Source organism: Capricornis sumatraensis, chromosome 4 (assembly GCF_032405125.1).
Source record: "Capricornis sumatraensis isolate serow.1 chromosome 4, serow.2, whole genome shotgun sequence".
NCBI lineage: Eukaryota > Metazoa > Chordata > Mammalia > Artiodactyla > Bovidae > Capricornis > Capricornis sumatraensis.
Window position 1 is genome coordinate 131588208 of NC_091072.1, and position 8521 is coordinate 131596728.

The window sequence follows — 8521 nt, forward strand, 5'->3', positions numbered from 1 at the left end:
GACAGAGGAGCCTGGAGGCCTACAGAATCACACAGGGTTGGACACAACTGAAGTGACTTAGCATGATCATGCTAACTCTACACCTTTCGTAAAAGAATGTTGCTTATAGACTGAAATATACAGATAGTCCATTGTCAAGGTTCTGACCTTTAAAGGTAAAAGACATTTCCATGCATATAGAGATGAAAAGACACAGAACAAGAATAGTATTTGTCTTGCTGGAGGTTTGTGAGAACATTGTGATCACCCTTACAAGGACAACTGCAAAAACAAAAGATTCTGGCACCAAGAAATTTGCAACAACCAGTCACATTCCCTCCTTTTTTGGTATAAAAGAAGCTTGAATTCTAACTCAGGTAAGATGGTTCTTTGGAACACTAGCTCACCATCTCCTCAGTTTGCTGGCTTTCTTAATAAAGTTGCTATTCTTTGACCTGACAACTAGTCTCTAATTCATTGGCCTGTTGTGTGGTGAACAGTATGAGCTTAGACTTGGTAACTCTTCAACCAAAACAACATAATTCCAATAGATCGAGTAAGAAGCAGAAATCATAATCTAGCTGGTTTCTATTAAATGAGACCAATTTGACCAGGAATAGGCAAACTTTTTCTATAAAAGTCCAGATAGTTAATATTTTAGGATTTGTAGGCCACACGGTCTCTATCACAAAAATACAATTCTTCACTGTAGTGGGGAAACTGCCATAAACAGTACGGAAGTGAATAAGCGTGGGAATGTTCCAATAAATTTGTATTTACAAAAATAGGCAGTTGGCTGAATTTGATCTGTAGGCCATTATTTGTGGACTTCTAGGCCTCTAAACTGGATAGTAAAGAGATTTTCAAAACGGTAAAACAATGTCAGTTTTCTCACTAATTTGTTTTGAAGAATGCAGTGTTTGTTTGTTTGTTTTCCTAAAAAGTACCCTCATCCACTGTTGAAACTCGCTCAGTAGTGTCTCCAGGCCAGAATACTGGAGAGGGTAGCCTTTCCCTTCTCCAGGGGATCTTCCCAACCCAGGGATCAAACCCAAGTCTCCTGAATTGAAGGCAGACTCTTTACCAGCTGAGCCACAAGGGAAGCCCAAGAATAATGGAGTGGGTATTCCATTCTATCCCTTCTCCATGGGATCTTCCTGATCCACGAATAGAACCAGGGTCTCCTGCATTACAGGTGGATTCTTTACCAACTGAGCTATCAGGGAAGCCCATGCACTGTTGATGGGATTATGAATTAGTAAAGTCACTATGGGAAACAGTATGATGTGATCCAGCAATATCACCTCCGGGTATTTATCTGAAGAAAATGTAAACACTAGCTTGAAGGCCATATCATCATCATGTTCACTGCCACATTATTTATAACGGCCAAGACATGGAAACTATCTAAGTGTCCACTGATGGAAAAATGAATCATCAAGATATGAAGATGTGTCTATATATAGAGAAACTCACACACACAATGAAATATGATTCAACCATAAGAAAGGAGATCTCACCAGCACGAATTGCCCTTGAGGGCATTATATAAAGTGGAATAAGTCGGACAAAGAAAGACAGATACTATATAATCTCACATGTATGTGGAATTTAAAAAAACAATAAGTCATAGATACAGAAAATAAATTGGTGGTTGCCAGAGGCAGGGGATGGAAGTTAGTGAAATGAGTCATTAAAATAAATGTCATGGGGATGTAATGTACAGCATGGCAACTATAGTTAATAATAATGGTATTGCATATTTCAAAGTTGCTAAGACAGTAGATCTTAAAAGCTCTCTTCACAAGAAAAGAATTTTTGTTAAGTATGTGAGGTTACATACCTAGTAACCATGCTTACTATGGTGCTCATTTTACAATATATACAAATATTAAATCATTACATTGTACATTTGAGACTAATACATGTTTTATGTCAATTATACATCAATAAAAATTTTAATGAAAACAATTTTAAGTATTTATGTCAACCTGTAATGAACTTATAATTGTTATTTTTAAATGAGTGGGTAGAATTTTTACATGTGTTAGTCGCTCAGTCACAGCTGACTCTTTGTGATACTAAGGACTGTAGCCTACCAGGCTCCTCTATCCATGGAATTCTCCAGGCAAGAATACTGGAATGGATAGCAATTCCCTTCTCCAGGGGATCTTCCTGATCCAGGGATGAAACCTGGGTCTCCTGGCATTGCAGGCGATTCTTTACCATCTGAGCCACCAGGGAAGCTAAATTTTTAGTGGAGTAAATATCAAGAGATATAAGCCACATAACCAAAGCTTTTTGAGATTCTCAATAATTTCTAAGAGTATAAAGGGAGTCCAAAATGTTTGACTAAACTTCTGGTTTAGAAGTTGGGGACATAGGACAGAATCAGAAAATGAGACAGAAGAGGACCAGCTCATGAGGAAAGAGGAAAACCAGAAATGTGATGTCCTGGAAGCCAAATGAAGAAATTGTTTCAAGGAGGAGGGTCAGGTTAAATGTGCCAACTAATACAGAATTGTCAAATTGCTAATGATAAGGACCCAATAGACATGGAGCTTCAGGGGAGAGAAGGGCTAATCATTTGCGTTAGAACGCTGAAGAAGACGGTGATGACATCTGGAGCAATGGTTGAAGAATTTGCCATAAATGAGTGACAAGTTCCCACTTCAACCTAAAACAAGAGGCAGTGAATGAAGGATGAGGGCTGCTGCTGCTGCCGCTAAGTCGCTTCAGTTGTGTCCGACTCTGTGCGACCCCATAGACGGCAGCCCATCAGGCTCCACCGCCCCTGGGATTCTCCAGGCAAGAACACTGGAGTGGGTTGCCATTGCCTTCTCCAATGCATGGAAGTGAAAAGTGAAAGGGAAGTTGCTCAGTCGTGTCCGACTCTTCGTGACCCCATGGACTGCAGCCCACCAGGCTCCTCCATCCATGGGATTTTCCAGGCAAGAGTCCTGGAGTGGGGTGCCATTGCACTTACAGGCAAATTTGCAGGTTCAGGAACAGGAAACTCAGGGGGTGCCAATGTGATGGCTTTTGTCTTCACCTAGTAGTTGGAAGTGAGGCATTGTCAGGATAAGGATGCAACATGTTTGGAGGCTTAGGAGAGTAGAAAAAGCGACAGGCGAGGAGAGAAAGCTGACTAGAGAAATGAGACGGCTAAGCAGGTAATGTTTCCAGGTGGGGTTAGAGATCATGAATAATCATCCAATTTACCAGTTGACGTAACTGAAGGATTTTTTTCTCTAACAAATATTTAACATCCCAGCTGTTGGGACAGAGAAGACAGATAGCAGAACTGCTGGACCAGTGATAGGTAGACTTTTTCCGCGAACAGCATAATAGTACCTATTTTAGGAGTTTTGGGTCATAAGGCCATCACAGTCATTCAGCTCTGTTTTTGTAGCATGAAATCTGTCATAGACAATATAAAAATGAAAAAGAATCACTGTATTCCAATAAGACTTTATTTGTGGACATTGAAATTTGAATTTAATACAGTTTTTCTGTTTATGTATATTTACTTATATTTATTTATACATATCACAAATTATTATACTTCTTTTGATTTTTTTTTAAACTGCTTTAAATTTTACACGTAAATATTAACTTGTGGGCCATACAAAAACAGGCAACAAGCGGCTTTGGTCTGTGGGGACCAAAACTTGTGAGCCTCTATACTAGACAATGACAGATCAGAAAAAAGTTACAACCTTGAAGAAGAACTACCCCAGAACTCTGCACAGAGCTGGGGTTGCCTTCCATTTGTAGGATGCACTTGTGCAGTACACAATAAGCACCTATGTATATGAGGGTCCTCACAGAATTAAAGTCTATCACATGATATGACAACAGGAAGAAAAGCACAGAAATTGAGAATATGGTCAGAAAAATGGCTGAAGTTATGAGCCACTGCAGTGTAAGCTGGACAGGAATGGAAGCAGAGGTAGAAAGGGGCTGATAGACATCCAGACAAGTGGGTCAAGGGCCATTAAGACTTGATGAACCCAAGGAACTGATATAATAGGAATGGTGAAGGGAAGAGTTGGAAGGAAGATGAAAGTCCTAGAGTGGTATGATTTTAGAGTAAAATGTTTTCAGATAATGGCAGTGTGCGTGTTTCTCATTCAGGGATCAAAGTCTGTGATGAGAAAGAAAGAATGACCAAACTGTCAATAAGTGACTGTACCAACAAAGGTTAGAGGTTGACATAGCTGATGACATGAATCACAGAGGAACAGTGAGGATGAAAGTATAACGATTTGAAAATGTTTCAGGACCAGATGGGAGATCCATCAATTCCTCTAACATATGCCAAATAGTCCCTAATCATCTCCCTTCCAAAAATTAGCTACCAACCTTTTGTTCTTGCATCCCAAGGAATTAGGTCCTTTAAGAGCCTTTTCTTTTCTCTCCAAGAACTGGTCTGGCAGAGAAACAGTAGTAAAGACTAAGAAGATAGTAGGTGAGGGAGAAGGGAAGCTGGGCGACATTTTTTTTTTTTTTTGCTTCATTATATTCATATATTTAAGTTGCCTACTGGCTCCCCAGTTGAAAATACCACAGGCTTCTTAGACTCAGCATGCCCAAATAGAACTTGATTTTCTCCTTGACACACTCTCCCACCTGCCCCATCTAAACATTTGCCTCCTCTTGAGTATACTGTACTAGTGAAAGACATCATCAACCCTCCCCTGCCACATCTCTTCTCTTTGTTCTTCCTAATCCATCCAAGTGTGTTGAGACCCAGTACTCCTCTTCTGCCTTAGGTGCTCATCACATCTTTTTAATGATTTCCCTAATAACCTGGCATTTATTTAAAATTTTCATAAGTTGTTCATCATGGATTTTTACATGAATTTTTATTTTTGAAAATAATGCATTAAAATACCATTTATCTTATTTACTAGGTCTCTGGGGGCCTTCTTAAGTGGTACACACAAAGCAAGTGCTTCACTCAGTTCATCCTTGTCCCACCTTCTGTGTGTCCTCAGTCACATCTGACTCTTTGCCACCCCATAGATTATAGCCCATCAGGCTCTTCTGTCCACGGGATTTTCCAGACAGGAATACTGGAGTGGGTCGTCATTTCCTTCTCCAGGGATCTTCCCAACCCAGCAATCAAATCCATGTGTCTTGCATCTCCTGAATTGGTAGGTGGATTCTTTACCACTGAAACACCAGGAAGCCCAAGATCTACTTTCTAAACAATTTTTAAATATGTAATACTGTATTATTAACTATAGTTATCATGTTGTAAAAATGCATACTGCTTTAAGGTATTAAGGTACTAAGTTACTAACAATTGTGTGGCAATTTGTTAAAGCAGCAATAGGGCACACTTCCTGAGAGAAGCCTTTTCTGATGCCCCCAAACTGAGTTCGATGTTCCTCCTCAATGTTGCCTCATTTCCCTGACCTTGCCTTCCTCACAGTACCTGCCTTACTGCATTGCATTTCTGGGCTAGGACCAAGGCTTGTCACTCCCAAATGTCTCTTTGGTAAGCGGATTATTTTGAGCTGAAAGCAATCAAGGCCCGAAAGACTCAGGAAGAAACTTTGACCTTCACCTTCAGTTCAGTTCAATTCAGTCACTCAGTCATGTCCAACTCTTTGCAACCCCATGGACTGCAGCAAGCCAGGCTTCCCTGTCCATCACCACTCCCAGAGTTTGCTCAAACTGATGTCCATCAAGTCTGTGATGCCATCCAACCATCTCACCCTCTGTTGTCCCCTTCTCCTCCTGCCTTCAATCTTTCCCAGCATCAGGGTCTTTTTCAGTGAGTCAGTTCTTCATGTCAGGTGGCCAAAATATTGGAGCTTCAGCTTCAGCATCAGTCCTTCCAATGAATATTCAGGACTGATCTCCTTTAAGATGGACTGGTTGGATCTCCTTGCAGTCCAAGGGACTCTCAAGAGTCTTCTCCAACACCACAGTTCAAAAGCATCAATTCTTCAGTGCTCAGCTTTCTTTATGGTCCAACTCTCACATGCATACATGACTACTGGAAAAACCATAGCTTTGACTAGATGGACTTTAGTTAGCAAAGTAATGTCTCTGCTTTTTTTTTTTTTATTGTATAGCAGAGTTTTATTAAGGTGAAAAGGGACAGAGAAAGCTTCTGACATAGACATCAGAAGGGGGATGGAGAGTGCCCCCTCACTAGTCTATGCAAGGGAGTTACATAATTTTTTAATTGGTTATTACAATAAATCAAAAGAATGTCTCAAGGTTGTAAAGATATTACTAGACCCACTCCCACAATTTTAAGATGATAGGATCAGAACTAACAACAGAAAGATCTAACCAGGCTCACTCCCATAATATACATTTTAAGATAACAGTATTAATCAGAAGGTTTTCAAGGAGAAACTGTCCTTAAGCAGGATACGCTGTTTTTATATGATCCTTACTAAGAAATGTAGGAGAAAAAGTTTGTCCTTTCCTCCTCCTTGAGAATTCCAGACCTCTATCTCCCCTTCGAGAGCCCCAGGCCCCTTTCTCCTTCTCAGGGACCCTGGACTTCTTATCAACCTGCCTCGTAATTGACTCTCTCTTTCTCCCCTTTTCTTTCAGGAGAATTATGTTGCCAAGGGAAAGGGGCATCATTTTCATTCCATAACTACTTCCTGGTGTTGAGAGGCAGCAATAATCCCTAAATTATTAAGGGATCATATTCTCCTAACTCTCATATTGAGGGTCTCTGATCCAGGGGCCCCAGGTAATAGTTGGAGGAGGTTGTGGCACTCATAGGAGCTTGAACAACCATTTGTAACCTAAAAGCTTTCAGACAGTTAGAAACAAATCCAGTTACACAGTTATAGATGCAGGGAGTAAAAAGTAAAAATGGAACAATTAGAATTATTAAAATTAAGATAGTTTTTCACCATGAGGAGCTACTTAACATTTCCTAAAGTGAGGTGACTGAAGCTTCAGGAGAATCCATAGCCTGAATCATCTTGTTCATGTGTTTAATAAAGTGAGTAACATTAGTACTCATATCTGGTATATATGTACATTGGGTATGAATAATAGCACAAGTTCCTCCTTGTGCAGCTGTTAGAGTATCTAAGGCCATTCTGATTTGTAAAATCACCTTTCTACCATGTGTTTATTCAGCATTAAGGGCTGAAATAGCTTTTTGAGAATCTTGTAAAGCCTGTTGAGTAAAGTTAGTCAGAACATCAACTTGTAGCATAACATCCATAGTTCCCAGAGAGATAATCATACCAGTGAAATACAGACCTTGCCCAGTGAGTCTTAAGGTGTGGCAGATTAGCAGGCTTCTCTGGAAACTCTGAAAATATGAAGCCATGAGTAAAAGCTACACCTAGGGTGCATCTTCCTATCCAGCCAGGGAGAAGTCACACCCATAGGTAAGAGCCACATATACAGTAGGTCCATTTTAGAGCAAGCCAGCATGACTGAGGGATCCAGTCCCAATCAGTGCCTGGCCAGGCAAAAAGGAGGACCTGAACTTCTTATGTGCAGCAAAATAGTCATTAAACCGAGTTAAAATATAATCAAAATTAAGAGTCACATTATGTCCATAGTTACATCCGTTTATCTTAGGATTGTTAGATGTCATCGCAGAGTTGAGGAAAGCCCTTTCTTTGAACTGGAGAAACCCACCCTGGGAAGCCTTCAGTTGATGAGGAGGTGGAAAAGCTGAAAGCTGAGTCACATAGTTAATTCTAAGGCTTCAGGATCTATGACAATATCTGTGCACAAAAACTGTCATTGAGATAATCCCTTCTTCTTAGGGTCAGTTAAGCCCTCATTAAAACTATGCATCAAGCTTTAAACCAACTGTCTTGTGTTTCCTGAGTTAGCTTACACAGATGTCTCTTAATAATGTCATTAGCCTTTTCAATTTTTCTGACATTGGGGTCTCCAGGAACAGGGTAAGTGATATTCTATTCTTCGAGTTTTTGACACCCTTGAGTTACAGCAGCTTTAAAGGTGGAGAACTGTTGCTCTGAACTTCAGAGTTTAAGATCCCACTTACATCACAAGAAGTCAGTACACTAAGATTTTGCCAATTCAGTTAACCCTGGGCTTTAGTGGATACTGCTTTTGATGTGAAAATAAGTGAGGGTCATTGAGCTTGATAATGACAGGAACAGTATTTTGTGCTCAACTCATAGTTTTTCCATCAGTCCACACTCAAGAATTTACATTTTGTTAAATTAATGGGAGAGAAAGAGCAAGCTCCATATTCATGAAAACAGAGGCCTGGACCTCATTCAGTATATATCCTTCCCTAGAAGGGATGAGCGAGACTCTGGCAAGATCAGAAACTCATGAGAAAACAGCACAGAGTCCCAGTTGCAGCTTAAAGGATGACTGAAATAATAGCCTTTGGCTCGTCCTGACAGTCCCATTACAGTAGTGGATTGGGAGAAAAGTGGACCAGGAGCTTCAGTGAGCACAGAGAAAGTTTCCTTGGTGTCCAAAAAGAATCGACTGATTGGCCCCCCACAGTTATTAATACCTGGGGTTCCTCAGGTATTATTAGGATGGGGGCTTGTGTGGG